Below are 16,747 nucleotides of genomic sequence, written 5' to 3'. Positions count from 1 at the left end.
CGAAAGCAGACGACGCAGGATTGTCGTCCAGCTTTCAGCAAGAATAATATTAATTTTGTTGTAGATGACGAATCAACATTTGCACTAGATACAAAAATGTTGGAAGCCTTCGCCTGTAATTGCCGAAATCAACATGCGCCAGGTGCCATCAGTGGTGTGACTGACATGGAAACGAGTGAAAATGGCGGAATAGCCGAGTGGCCAAAGAGTTGGACTTTCAATCTGAATGTCCCGAGTTCGAATCACGGTAACGGCGCCTGGTGGGTAAAGAGTGGAGATTTTTCCGATCTCCCATGTCAACATATGCAGACCTGCTAGTGCCTGAACCCCCTTAATGTGTATATACGCACGCAGAACATCAAATACGCACGTTAAAGATCCTGTAACCTATGTCAGTGTTTGGTGGGTTATGGAGACACGTAAATACCCAGCATGCATGAATCACGACAGAGTCATCGGCAAGTCCATGTTGGTCGTGTAAAGTGAGAGAAGTGTGTTTCTCACAGTTCACTCAAGGAAAATGCAAACAAAGTGACTCTGGGGGACTGGATATAACTGAAGTGTCTGAAGGTAAGCATTCAGATTTTACCCACATTGACATTTATTAAAATGTGATGATGGTATGATAAGCTGATAACAATCAGTTTAACAATGATTGACTCAAGGCTGGTTTATTGTCTGCGCATTGGTACAGAAATTCAGTTTGACATGTGGAACAAAAATAATTAAAAGAATAAAGTGAATCTGAGGAAATTAACAGAGTGTAAATCAAATGAAAATCACACACACACACACCCACACACACACACACACACACACACGCACACACACACACACACACACACACACACACACACACACACACACACACATGGTCCCTTCACGGTTTAACCGTCACATGTTACTGAGCACAGGGAGGAACAAGGGCATGACATTATGAACAGTTTTCAGCTTCACAGAATTTGCTTCAATGGATGTTTTATATGTGTGTGTGTGTCAGGTTGGGGGGGGTGTGTGTGTGGATCTGTTTCTGTGTCAGTTTCTGTGTCTGTGTGTGTGTGTGTTGTTTTGAGGTAAATAAAGATAGAGTTGTGTCAACAGTAAATACTAATAGTATTACTAATAGTTCAACTATTTTTTTTTCAGCCTGATGGTACTTTACATGCCTGCCTGTACACCAATGAATAATTCTGAGATCACTGCTGGCAAATCATGTCATCAGAAGGAGAGGCAACACTACCACACTAACTACACCGTCAACTAAAGAATTGTCTGCTGGTGACCTCCTGTCTATGAGTGAGTGATTTTGTGGTCAACTGTTAGATAAAATGTACTGTGATTCACTGTATACATTTACCATGACGTTTGCAAACTTATTTTTCATTTTACAAACTTTGTGCAGATGTACATGTATAGAATTGTAAAGTTTTGCACAGACATTTACATAAATGATATCAGTGTGCATGAGCTTGACATTCCACTATGTATAAAGTAGCTTAATGCATTGCAGCATGTCATGCACATGCACACTGATGTGCACACTGATACACATAGTGATACAGCATTAGTAATCACTGTTTCATACTTTTATTATCGGTAAACTGCTTTATTTGATTATATTATGAAAGAAATAATTATATATATATATATATATATATATATATATATATATATATATATATATAAGTGTATTCTTTTTTTATTTTCTAATAAACTATATAGAACTAGAAGTGAAGCATTTTGTAAAGTCCTGTGTAAAGAATGAAAGCTGTGATGTAGATGTACAAAGCTGAAATTAATGTTATATATTTAATCTAACATTATTAGCATTAATGAATAAACTTCAGAACATATAGAAACTAATTCAAACAAGGAAAATGAAAAGAGATTAAAACCCCTTCGCTGCTAGTACGTTTTGCGACAGCGTATGCTGAGAAAAATTTCAGAAAAACAAGAAAAACACGCTAATGATTTTAATTTCCTTATATTTCAAAAAGTACTGAAGATAAGTGCATAAAAGTATACCAAATGAAAGGAAAATGAACCAAGGTTTTGGTTTTAATACTCACGTGTTCAAATAATGAGTCAATCTGACACAAAAATTCCATAAAATGCAATAAAAAAGACTGGGACTGTCATTCCATCATGCTACATCAACCAGGTTATCAACCAGTCTTTCTTGTGACTGTTGTAATCAACCACACACACTGTCAAGGCTGAGCAATAGTGTCCAGGTCCATAAGACTCCAACACAGTCCACACGAAGAATGAAAATGGTGTACTCACCCAGCATTTATCGCAAGTAAACACACTGTGTGTGGTACTTGTGGAAACAGTCTTCAAGACAGAGTGCTTGTTTGCTGGGGCAGTCTGGGCAGTAGAACCTCACATCCTTTCTTTGCCCTTTCTTTCAGCAGACTCTGCACTTCCTTTGTAGCCGGGCCTTCTGTGGGGTAGGTGGGATGATATCAATGAAGTGTCGTCCACACAGACGAACAACGTGGCCATCTTTAGCAGTGTCTGGGTCTTGGTCACCAAAAATCATGGCATTTATTACATCCTGGAAGTCCAGGAATGTACTTCTGTTGCTTGCTTTGTTGTAGAGGATGTGTGCATTCAGCATGGCAATTTGTAGAAAATGCACACACAGCTATTTGTACCACTTCGGGGTTTTCCTTGTCACATCGTAGTGCTGCAGCTGTTGGTCATGATGGTCCATGGCACCCATGTTTTTGTTGTAATCCAGAATTGCTGGAGGCTCATTTACTGCTCTTTGGTCATGCTGCTGCTGGTCTTCAGCTGCAGGTTTGTGGCAAGTTGTCAACTCCAGATGGTCCAGGATGAACATCATGATCATCACCGTGCTGCATACCTGAAACACATTGCATAAAAGACTAAGTTTGTTGGTTTTATTGTTGTTGTTTTTTACGTATAAAAAGTTATGAAATGGTACCATTTCTGATTGTCTTCAGAAGCTGAAATGCAAACACACACACACCTACCCCCCACCCCACCCCCCAATCCCCAACACACACACACACACACACACACACACACACACACACACACACACACGTACACACACACACACACACACTGAAACTGGTTCAGGGTATGCTACACCCCCTTCATTCTCTCTTTCTCATACAAAACAAAATGACAACACACACACACACACACACACACACACACACACACACTTCTACAAGTGTTGCATATACAAAGTAATCTAGGCATACAATTCTGTATATCATGTATGTCAGGTCAGGGGCATGGCCCTTGCTATTGGTACCATGTAACCCAGTACTACCTGCTGCATGTGAAGTCTCCCAACAATGGACCAGGCGGAGGAGGAAACCTTTCCCAACGGCTGTGAAGGCGGAAGAGGATGACCAAAGGGCAGGGGGAGCTCTTATCCTCTGCACAACTCCACTAAAAAAAAAGTCACCTGTGCTGATCAGGCAACCAGGCCATGTCGGAACGACGAGCTAGCCCTTCAACACCCAGTTTTCCCAAGCCCTGCGGCGATGGAGAAGTGCTAACGGGAACAGGCAGAGGATGCTGCTGCAGCAGTTCTAAGTCACGCCTCTGCACACAGGCGGCTGTGGGGTGATGATCGTCCGCCGTAGACTGGGGCAGATGCGGCACCCGTCTCCTCCCACAGTGTCAGAGCAGCCCTTTTTAGGGACAGCACTGCTCTCCCCACATGGCAAAGGGGAGATAAAAGGATCCCTAAACAAAGCCTGCCTCGCCTAGTACCTAGTAGGAAACCGCACCTACTTGGACATCCAACACTAGCGGTCAAAAACAACAAAAGAAAAGAACCAGGAGTCATGCCCTGAATCTGGGTGCCTGGAATGTTCACACCCTTTTAGACAGAGACGACAGACCAGATAGGTGCACAGTGCTCATTGCAAGAATGCTTGATCGCTACCAGGTGGACATAGCAGCCCTGAGCGAAACCAGGTTTGCCAGTGAAATCCAGCTGGAGGAAGGTGGAGGGGGCTACACCTTCTACTGCACTGGGAAGCCAGAAGGCACCCCAAGAACCTCAGGCGTGGACTTTGCCATACGAACCAAACTTGCACGTCAGCTTGATAGCCTACCACATGGGATAAATGACAGGCTGATGACCCTGCGTCTGAAGCTGTCCAAGGATCACTTCTCCACAGTCATCAGCTGCTATGCCCCGACGATGACCAACCCTGATGACATCAAAGAAGCTTACTATGAGGAGCTCAGCCACACCATTTTAGCGGTAGACAGAAAGGACAGGCTGATCATCCTTGGGGATATCAGTGCCCGTGTTGGTGTGGACTTCTCCTCGTGGCCAAAAGACCTAGGACAGCATGGCACTGGCAAGTGCAACTCCAATGGACTGTTTTTGCTCTCGCTCTGCATGCAGCATGGACTGACCATCACCAATACCCTCTTCCAACAAGCGGACAAGTACAAGAACATATGGACGCACCCCATCTCAAGCAATGCCACATGCTGGACTATGAGACTGGCAGAGGGACAGAGATGATGTTTCCATTACACGCTGCATGAGACTGAGAGGAGTAGTCGGACCATTGCCTGGCATGCAGCAAGATGAACATCAGACTTGCATGCAAGCTACAACCAGCCAGGCAGAAAACCCCAAGGAAGCTGAACATCCACCACCTCCCTATCACCAAGAACGTGCTGCAGCAGCAAATCCAAGCAGCTCTCCAAGAAATTTCTGCATTGGCTGATGTAGAAGAGGTATGGAGCACCTTTAGAAATGCTGTGTACACAGCAGCAGCTGGCACACTCGGCTTTGTACAGAGGAGCCACAAAGACTGGTTTGACAAGAATGACTCTGGAATCTCCAAGCTCCTGAACACACTACATACACGGCATCAGGATCACATTTTCGATGAAGACTGCCAGAGGAAGAAGAACGAGTACTTGCAAACCAAGCAACTGGTACAGAAGAGAAAGTCCAAAGAGCTTCAGTCCGCTGCTGATGCTCACGACATGAAGACCTTCCATGATGGTCTCCGAGCTGTGTATGGGCTGAGAGTTACAGGATCAACCCCTGTCCGAGCCTTGGACCAGACCACCCTCCTGACAGACTAGGAAGACATCCTTGCCCGCTGGGCAGAGCACTTCAACACCCCCCTCAACAGGGACTCGGCCATATCTGCCGAGGTAATTGCAGCCCTCCCACAGCTACCAGTCAATGACTCACTAGCTGCTCCTCCCACCAAGGGCGAGACCCAGAAGGCCCTGAAGCTGACAACGTCAGGAAAAGCACCAGGAGTGGACAGAGTCCAGGCCGACATCTACAAGTATGGAGGAGAGGTGCTGACAGACAAGCTGACTGCCCTGTTCCAGTCTATCTGGGAGAGAGGGGAGGTCCCCCAGGATTTCAATGATGCTTCAAGATTGTCCAGATTTACAAACGGAAGGTAGACAAAACATCCTGCGATAACCATTGTGGAATCACTCTCCTCTGCAAGATGTTCGCCCGCATCATACTGAACAGACTGGTTGACCATGTCTCCAACACAGTCATCCCTGAAGCACAGTGCGGCTTCCGCTCAGGCAGGGGAACATGTGACATGGTGTTTGCCGTACGCCAGATGCAAGAGAAGTGCCGTGAGCAGAACAAGGAGCTCCAAATGGTCTTTGTAGACCTGACTAAGGTCTTCGACACGGTGAACCACCATGGTCTGTGGAAGATCCTCCTAAAGTTCAGCTGCCCAGAGAGCCTAATCCAGCTGATTGCGTTATTCCACGATGGCATGCAGGCGAGAGTACAGGAAAATACTGACATATCGGATCCGTTCCCTGTGGTTAATGGAGTGAAGCAGGGCTACATCCTGGCACCCACACTGTTCTCCATTCTCTTCTCTGCCATGCTGATTGACGCCTTAAGACTGTGACTAGGGCATCTACATTCAGTTTTGAACAGATTGCAAACTTTCCAACTTCAGCGACTCCATGCCAGGTCCAGGGTGTTTGATTTACCTTTGAGAGAGTTTCTCTTTGCTGATGTCTGTGCGCTTGCTGCACACACCCATGAGGACATGCAGTTCATTATGGACAGGTTTTTAACCTCCTGCAGGGGCTTTGGACTCACCATCAGCCTCAGCAAGACCAAGTACATGTACCAACCAGCTAGCTCACAGAACGCCAGTGCCTCCCCCCCACCTGCAATCAAGATTGATGACACAGAGATCAAGTCAGTCAACAAGTTTTGCTACTTGGGCAGCACCCTATGCAGCAACGGAGCCCTTGATGCAGAAGTGATGTTATGCATCGTCAAGGCCAGCTCCACCTTTGGCAGACTCAACAACAGGCTGTGGAACAACAAAGGCATCAGGCTCAGCACCAAAATCAAAACCTACAGAGCTGTTGTGCTGACCACCTTCCTGTACTGCTGTGAAACATGGACGATGTATCACCATCACATTCAACAACTTGAGCAGTTTCACCAGAAATGCCTACAAAAGATCCTCTCTATAAGGTTACAAGACAGGGTCTCAAACCTCCAGGTCCAAGAGAGGAGCGGCCTGCCCAGCATCGAAAGCCTGCTGATCCAGTGCCAGCTATGCTGGACAGGACACGTTGTTCACATGACAGACAGCAGGATCCCAAAGATGCTTTTGTATGGCCAGCTGAAGGAAGGCCACCGCGAACTTGGAAGATCCTGCAAGTGCTTCAAGGACACCTTGAAGGCAAACATCAAAGCCTGTGACATAGACATCACTTCCTAGAAAAATGATGCCCTTGACTCCTCTAGCTGGAGGATGTTGTGCTCTAGTGGCATAAAGACGTTTGAAAACTGCTGGCCATTAAGGAGAAGTGTGAGCGAAGGAAGCAGGGCTCAACTTCCAGAGACGTTTTCCCTTGCAACACCTGTGGGAAGTGCTGTGCATCAAGAATCGGCCTCTTCTCCCATATGAGGACACACACCAACAGATAGGCCTCATCTCCTCCTTCCCCCGTTCCCCCACTCACACACACACACACACACACACAACAATAACAACAACAAACCAATACACACTTGGGAACGAATTCACAGAAAGCTCTAGGCGAGCGATGCACCCTGTCATCAACAATGATCCAGCCAGCGAGCCACGCCTCCTCGCGCTGTGTTGGTCACACACATTACACACGTGACTGGCTCTCTCTCACACACACACACACTGATCAGTGACAGACGACGCTACTCACCACAGCTAACACATTTAAAACACGCACAATAGAGTTATATTCACTGTTACAACAAACAGAAAGCAAATAATAAACTGACATACCTCGTAAACACCCTCCTGCATCTTGAATCAGCCGAGCTTGTCTGTGTTCATTTTCGCCAAGCATCCCCACCTCCCACCCCCATCCATGTCAAAATCGGCGTCTTCGGCAGCAACTTCACGCAGTTCTAGCTCATTCAGTCCACAATCTTCATGTATACTATTTGCATCGTGAAAGATTTCTTCTAATATTAAATTTGTGCAAGTGTTAGGGTTTGTCTGCGTTCAGCCATGGCTTTGCAAGCACAACTTGAGCCTCGTACAAACTTTCCCCATAAATATGACAATGAGGGGAATATTTTTAGCATATGGAACTCAGGAGATAATGAGCTCTCAGGGAAACTAATTTAATAGTCAGCAGAACGTAGTCTTTGTCATGCGGGACTCGAAACATAGAACGTTGTAACATGACGTACGGCGTACGTCAATACAGCATTGATGAGAGACATTTCATGACGTACGCCGTACGTCAACAGCGCAGTAAGAAGGATTACATAAGAGATTACATTAACAGACTGAGTGTTTGATGAGGTTGTGTGTCTATATTTTTTTGAAGTATGGGTTTGGCAAGTAGGGTTTCTTTGCAGATGAAGTGTTTGAAGTGTTCATTTGGATTATGAAGTGTATTTCATTTGATGATATGCTGGGACAAAAGGCACGTGAACTTCCAGTTTCGTTGTGTGGATCTTTTTTGTTTGTTTGTTTGTTGTTGTTTTTTTTTTTTGTTTTTTTGTTTTGTTATTTTGTTGTGCTTGTTGCATGTATTATGTTAATATCATAAGCAGAGTAAGCCAGTGAGCACATTGAATTACAATTACATGATTCGGCATCATGATTTAGCATTTTTTCCCTTTCATCTGGCAATACTTTTGCAACACATACAATGCAAAAGTTATTAGCAATTGGACCACACACAACACCACAACAAACCTAATCTGAAAACTGGTAGGTTTTTAGTCATGTTGAGCTGATTAAAAAGTAAGTAGAAGAAAGAGAAACACCCGTAGGTGCTGGGGAGGACCCAGAGAAGCACCGTCTCCAACCCCCACCTCCCACCCCCCCTCCCACCCCCTTCCACACACACACACACCCGCCCCCCTTGGAACAATCCTGCACCACCCTTGGAGGCCTGCGCTGTGTTCACGATGGGTGCAGGCACGCGCAGGACACTCCATTAAGAATTCAAGGGACATAACTGCTCCCGAACAGAGGCAAAAGAGACCACAGGATGCAGCTCGCGAATGCCTTAAAAGACATCACCCTCCAGCTGCTGAGCACACCCCACAGACAAAACCGCCAGTGCCTGCAGACAGATGAAGACAGAGCCACTCCAGTCACGGCCCTCAAGAGAAAATCCCAAGTTGTAGTCTTTCCCACTGTCAGCAGGACTTTCCCTGTGGTCAGTGGGTCTTTCCTCACCGTCACTGAACCTTTCTCCAGGGTCAGCCTAGTCCAGGTAGGTTTTTAGTCATGTTGAGCTGAATAAAAAGTAAGAATACGTACCCCTCAGTCGCAATTCTTTCCAAAAAGATAAGAAAATTCTTATTTGAATAAAATCAAATACACTCAATATTTTTCTTTCAAACTTTGTACAGTAGTGGATATTGCCCAGAAATATATGTGTGCCAAATTTCATGAACATATTTTGTTTAGAAGTGTGTAGTTGCTATGAACATGTTCCAAAACTTTTCGGCCTTGATTTCTCAGTTCGTTACTTTCGCAACTTAAATCCCAATAACTTTTCACAGAATCATCCGATTTACAAACTTTTTTATTCTTTTTTGTAAAGCTTTTTTTTGCAGACTTATGAAATACCAATAACTAAAAACTAAAAATCGACCTCTGCTAAGCATATGTCTGACCAGCAGCGTAACCCAACGTGCTTTGTCAGGCCTTGAGAGAATAAAAAAAATAAAAGAGAGAGAGAGAGAGAGCAAAAAGAAAAGAAAAGAATACTGAAAAATAGAAAAAAGAAAAAAAAGAAACAAGAATAGACAAGAGAGGCAAGGCATTCAAGACTCACTTGTGATACACTTAAAAAATTTAATCGTTAAAATTTGTTCTGTATTTGTTATTATAAGACTTCGGGTAAATAAAAGAAGAAGAAGAAAAAAAAAAAGCCCTGAAGGCAGATTCGAACCCTGCGTGTTCGGGTGAAAAGACATTGTCTTACTTAATACGTTATCGTGGCGTTCAAAATTTTAACATTTAAACATGCTTTTTTAAAGGGCGATAAATCGATTGCGGTATTCGCAGTGAGAACGCTGTTTAAATCATATAATTCTGGTGTATCTTGGGCATTCAAAAAATCTTTAAGGGCAATTAAGAATTCTTTTTAAGTCCGCGGTAAAGGAGACGTGGCTATCCAACTCCAACTTTCCATCACATGTTATCGTGTATTGTCGATTGAATATTGGATTGAACGGGCAGGTCAACAACTTGAAACAAAATGGCGTCCTTTGCGTTCGCGAGGAATTTGAGCACGCGCTTTGAATATGTATAAATATGTGTACGAAATTGATTTTTGCCCATGACCTTCAGGGCTCAGCCATTAGATCTATAAAGTCCACTCGTAGTATTGATTTTAGTATTTTCCGCAAAAGACCACTTGGGTGAATGATATAGTGAAAGCCCTGTACACTGAGAGTAAAACACACAAGCTTTTTATGTATTGAGTATGATTTCAAAATGTAATGTATAAGATGAGAAAGATCAGTTTAAAGCAAATTAACCCCATTAGCATTAATTACAGATTTCCCTTTTTTACTATCTGCAGCAAAGACATGCACCAGAAATATAACTTCTATGCTTTGCAAAATAAGTTCCTGTTTCAACAAAAAATGATCAAAATGACTGCTCATGTTGTTGTGTCAGAATATCATATCAAAGTGCCAAGTTTAGAGAATTAAAAAAATATAGATATACCAGCCGCCGTGGCGAAGTGGTTAGCGTCGCGGACTGACGGCTGGGAGGACGCGGGTTCGAACCCCAGCGGAGGTGGGTTTTTCGGCCCGTGGCCGGCTCCTACCCAGAGTTGAGTGTGCTGTGGGCTTAAATGGGGAGACTGGGACCACACAGTCCAGTGTCATCCACTTCAAGGATGCGTCTTTGGGTGTGTCGCTCTAATTACCTGGCCAACACTGCAAGTGTCTGTATCTCTCGGGCCTGGTTAACGCCGGGATATCATTATGACAGGAAGCGTAGAGTACAGCCTTGTCACACAGTCCCAAACCAAAATGGACCTCCATAGCAACATCGTCATCATCATCGTCATCCTCCTCCTCCTTCATCGTCATCAGAAAAAAACAAAATAGTTTCAAAGTCATTGGCCTTTCATGCCCTGCTCTCATGGTGACCTCAGTTTCGATACCCCTCCACTTCCGTGCTTGGGGTGAGTCCTGTCAATGTCGTCAGTGTCGGCAGATTCATGGGGGGCTGTTGTTTGAGGGACGTGGTGGCGGTCTCCACTCTGGGAGGGACGCTCAGTCAGTCTGGCTCCGCGACTAAGCCATTATTGTCGTTAGTAGGGGGCATAGTAGGTGGTGTCCTAAGTACGTTAAAAGAGAACAGGCACCACTGAACACCACCGAAGTGACTCAGCAGCAGTGCAGGGTCTCCTCTGGTTTGTGGCCTCCTGGCGACCTAACATCGATGGTTCCCTGTGGACTGCCGATGCTGGATCTGCGACGGACGAACCCGGGTGTGGCCGTATGGAGGAATCTAAATGAGCGGCGTGGGAGTAATGCCACTGAAACGGTGCAGATGATGGGGCAGAAAAAAAAATATAACAGTAAATTTTGTTTGCATATAATTTGGCTTCTTTTATTTTTTTTTTTGCCCATCCCAGAGGTGCAATATTGTTTTAAGCAAGATGACTGGAAAGAACTGAATTTTTCCTATTTTTATGCCAAATTTGGTGTCAACTGACAAAGTATTTGCAGAGAAAATGGCAATGTTAAAATTTAACACACACACACACACGCACACGCACACACACACACACACACACACACACACACAAACAACACAACACACATACAGACAACCGAACACCGGGTTAAAACATAGACTCACCTTGTACACACAAGTGAGTCAAAAAAGGAAAACAAAGCAGAGGGGAAAAACAGAAAGTGGGTAAAATAGGAAGTTGGAGGCCTCACAGTAGACACCAAAATACATCGTCAGTGTGTGTGAGACACAAACATTAAAAGCAAAAAATAGCCAAGAAAAAAACAAAAAAACAAGAAAGTTGGAAAAATTAGCTAGGAGGTTGGAAGTCCCAATAGAAACAACAACAAACAAAAACAACAACAAAACAACAGGGTGTGTTAAAACAACAGTCGAAAACAGTACCTGTGTGTGTGTGTGTGTGTGCGCGTGTGTGTGATCACCTTTATCTCGTTTTCTCTCTTTGCCCCCCACCCCCACCCCCACCCCTCTCACTTCCCCTTACCCCCTCCCCCACGGCCTCCCCCCTGTAAGTTTCCGTTGCAGTTAACGATTCACAGCTGAGTAACCAATTTCTCTCTCCCTGTCTCCCTTGTCCAGTTGTTTGTATACATCAACACCAAGGTAATTTTCAGCCACAACAGATTTGCCAGTTAGAGAAACTCAGAAAGAGAGGGAGAGGCGTTCGCGGCAAGCAGTAGCCTCCAGCAAGATGGTGGCCTGCTGGCGCGCGGCCGGCCTCCCTTCCTCCCATCCACACCATTGAGCTCGATGCCTGGCTTGCGCCCAGCATCATCTGACCTGAACAAAGCAGCAACAGGTCAGGGTTCTGTTCACTGGCCAGTCTCAGTTTGCCAGGTCCTCCCATGATATGAAATACAAATGGAGACAGCAGGGAAAGCGGCACCACGAAACAACCGAAAGGGGGCAGATCGCTGTTTGGAGGGTGCCTCAGGGTGTGGGGTGGAATGGTGATGACCTACAGAACACCACTGCACCGAGTGCAGGGCAACATGAATAACGTGCGCTACAGTGATGACATTCTGAAGCCTCTTGTAATACAATCGCTGCAGGCCACATGATCAGGCATTGTTCTCCACAACAACAATGCAAGACTCCGCAGAGCTCCAATCGTCAACAACTTCTGCAACCACAGCAAACAACTCACACGGACTGGCCAGCACGTTCTCTGGATCTTAGTCCAAACACACATCTGGATGTGCTGGGTCGCTGTGTTCAACAAAACCATCTGATGACCTCAACCACACGTTCCTCCTTTGTCAGTGTGAGTTGCAGACAATTCCCGTCTGAGACACTGGCTCAATTCATGAGTCAACTTGGTCTCAGATGAATTGTGCTGAATGGTGTGCCCAAGCTCTTTTGACTGTTTTTGCGTGATGCAACTGTCCTGACTTTTGTAAGCCTGGCTATCATAAAAAAGACAGAACCTTTGCAGTTGAAATTAAACAGGCAGAAAGCTGGCTGATAGAATTAATTTTATCAATGGATTCTGTTGATTACATGTTGAATATTGAATTGATTTCTAGCTGGCTTTCCATTGTTTTGAGCAGTATATACAGACTTCCGTCTCCAAATTTTTTTCTTACTTAATTTCTACACAGTTTGTTAAATTATTTAAAAACTGAAAAACTTTCAGTGGATTTAATTCCATACGTAGTTACAACATATATTTTGCAGATGAGTTTCGCCTGCATCCTAGCATCGAGTATTTAGGGGGGCTTGTTGTTGTTATTGTTGTTGTTGTTTTGTTTGGGAGGGGGTGGGGGGCGGGGGTGATGGGGGTTCTATATTCAAGAGAATACTCCTAAAAACTATTAAAGCAGATGAAGTGTCTTAGGTGCTCTGGAAATTGTGAACTAGGCTTCGTTTTACTGAGAGACATTATCACTGACCGAGGTTCAGAGTTTGTTATTGATCTCACACGTGAAGTGAATCAGCTGGGGTGCATTCAAGGCCACAGGACCTTGCCTAGGCATCCTCAACAAAACATACGGAAGGAATGTCTCAACGTCACCATAAAAAATACGTTGAAACATTTGTGTCAAGAACAACCGAATAAGTGGGACATGTACATTCCTTTAAATTTTCTAAAGATTCTTGGACATTTTCACCATTTGAAATGTTGTATGGAGAAAGGTTAGAGGTTCCATGTAAATACAGGAAGAATTGTGGATCAAAGAAGAGCAGCATAACGAGACATGAGCTACGTTTCATTATGTGATTGATCTTTGAATATGTATTGACGGAACGTACAGTATAGCCAGAGAAAAGCTAGAAAAGCGTACATGAAACAAGCAGCTAATTTCAACAAAAGCATCAACCTCCAAAAGTTTGAATTTTGGGATAATAATATTGCCCCTTTCTAAAAACAAAAATAAATTACAGATAACGTGGAGGGAACCATAATTTGTCACAGACAGAATTAACAAATGTGACCACAGGATGCTATAGGGCACACGTAAAAGCAACACCTTGCTAATAAATTGAAAGTATACGTCGGATGTGAAGAAAGTGAAACACACAATACCCGTTGTGTTGAAAAAAGATTTAAAAAAAACAAACAAAAAACAGTGGACAAGGAAAGAACAGTGACTCTGACATACCCATGATCTGACTAGTAAGGAAAGGACCATCTGATATATATACATATGCAAATAGTTCATATGAGTTTCGGATGATATTCGTGATCTTCTCCAGCACACTGCACTGTCTCACGAACTTCGAAGCTCTGTCTGTCCACGCTGTCGAATGCCTTCTCGTAGTCAATGATCTGCCCATAGCACTGAAACTGCTTTGTTGAAAGAAGTTAATGACCTGTTACTGTCTGTTGATGAAAGTAAACTGTCTGTGTTAACTTTGCTCGATCTGCTGGCTGCGTTTGACACAATAGACCACAGTACACTCCTTTCCAGACTTGAACATGTTTTGGGGATTCACTCAACAGTTCTGAGTTGGTTTTCTTCATACCTATCCAACCGCTTCCAGATTGTCTCTGTTAATAACTTAAAGTCTGATCCAACCCTGATCTCCTATGATGTGCCACAAGGCTCTGTCCTGGGCCCCGTTCTGTTCGTTCTGTACACTGCTCCTCTTTCTGATGTCATTTCTGGCCATTCTGTTCTGCACCACACTTTTGCTGATGATACTCAGCTACAAAAGTCTGCAGAACCAAACCAAGTACACAGTCTGATTCTGTCAATGCAGGATTTTATTCTCGATGTTCAATCCTGGATGACATTCAACAAACTAAAGTTAAATGATGACAAACTGAAGCTATGATTATTTCCTCTGCAAGAATGTCCTCATCTACTTCTTTTCCTGCCTCTATTGTGGTCGGTGATGTCACAGTGTAGTTTTCTAAATCAGTAAGGAACCTTGGAGTCATTCTTGACTCAAACCTCAGTATGCTTGCCCAGGTAGTAAATCTGACACACATAGTCAATTGTGAACTTCGTCGGATAAACTCTATCCACCAGTACCTTTCTGTTGAAACTACTAAAACTCTTATTTCTGCTTTTGTGTTGTCACGAATCGACTACTGTAATTCCCTCCACATAGGCTGTCCACATAATATTCTTCAGCGAATTCAAAAACTTCACAACAATGCTGCCCATCTGACTCTCAGAGTCTCACGTACTGATCACATTTCTCATCACCTGTGCATTCTACATTGGCTCCCCATTGAAGCGAGAATCAAATACTAAGTTCCGTGTCTCTGCTATTATGCTTTCAACTCTGCAGGACCTACATATCTTTCTGACCTTATCAGTGTTTACACTCCTGCAAGAAATCTCCACTCTTCCTCTGACTGTTACTTTTTGAAACTTCCTTGTGTCAATACAAGAACCAGTGGTAAACGCTTTTTCTTCTTTGCTGCTCCTCTCATCTGGAAAAACCTTCCTATCATATCGGTGCATCTGATTCTATTTCTGCTTTTCGCTCATCACTAAAAACTCATCTATGTATACCTATGTATAAGCACTCTCAGCTTCCTTGTTCTCCAACACCACCCATGTCAGCTCACTTTGGATGTATGTAGAGTAGGAAAGGGAGAGAGTGTGTGGGGAGGGGGGGGGCAGGGGGCGGAGGAGGTTGATATGGGGGTGGGCTCGAGAAAGAGTGATCATGAATGTTTTATGTAACTTGTAAATATTTTTCTTTCATGTAAAGCGGCCTGAGCTTTTGGAGAGATAGGGCGCTATATAAATGTACATTGTTATTATTATTATTATTATTATTATTATTATCATCATCATTATTATTATTATTATTATAGATGGGTGGGTTCCACACCAGCGACTGTTCCAGGACCGGTTGAACAGTGGATAGAGCATCTCATCACTGGTCTGTGTGAGGCGTCAGTGTCTGCGGGCAGGGAAGGGGTATGGCATGGGAGGGATATATATATATATATATATATATATATATATATATATATATATATACATACATACATACATACATACATATACAGAAAGAGAGAGAGAGCGAGAAATTATGCATTAAGATGTGTGTGTATGCGTGCGCGCGCTCGCGTGTGTGTGAGTGTGTTTCAAATTCAGGGACATCATAATTATTTTGTGTCTTGGAAAGTTGTTGATTTCACTGGAATATTAATTCTTTGGGAATATAGAGAGCTCACTGCAAATTCAATACAAAGGAGACTGACTTTGTTAAGCAAGCTGAAAGGAATCCAAACCATCTCAAGTTTATCAAGCTCATTATCACTTATCATTTATTCAGAATTTACCAAGCTTATCCCACAATGACTGTTCTAGAGTTTATTAGGCACAGCGAAGAAGATTGCATTTATCTTATCAACTCTCTGACTGAACTTTTCATATCATGTGGAAGGACTGTGTCGATCAAGGCAATATTTGGGATCACCCAGTCTTCTGCAGGATGGAGAAGAGATCACGTCTTCTTTTCTCACAACAGATATCTCTGTGTGAAATTCGGGCTGCTCTCCCCTGGACGAGCGCTTCACTGCACTGAGAGCGCCACTTTTTTTCTGCCTGCAGTTTTATTTGTTTTCCTATAATAAAGATTTTTCTATGGAATTTTGCGAGGGACAAACCTTTAATTGCTGTGGGTTCATTTACGTGAGTGTAGTGTATGCGGCTAATTAGACCTCGGTTTACCGTCTCATCCGAATGAACAGCGTCAAGACCACTACTCAAGGCCAACTCTCCATCCAGTATGGGCATTATGAGAAATCGTAACCATGTGGTCTTTTGTCATGTCTCATAACACTGGCCAGGTCATCGTCATCATCGTTATCATCCATTTTATACAGTGTTGTCATCATACTAAATATCTTGCTCAATGTAACTAACAAAAACAAGTGCAGAATGAGTATTAAAAAAAAAAAAATTGAAAAAAAGAATCGAGCAAACATAAGAAGTGCATAACTATGCATCTGTTCGATGCAAAATAATACCCATTGAGTAATTTATATTGTGTATACACATGTTATTCTTGTTGTTTCT

The sequence above is a fragment of the Babylonia areolata genome, chromosome 17 (assembly GCF_041734735.1).
Source record: "Babylonia areolata isolate BAREFJ2019XMU chromosome 17, ASM4173473v1, whole genome shotgun sequence".
Classification (NCBI taxonomy): Eukaryota; Metazoa; Mollusca; class Gastropoda; order Neogastropoda; family Buccinidae; genus Babylonia; species Babylonia areolata.
This window is presented reverse-complemented; position numbering follows the sequence as displayed.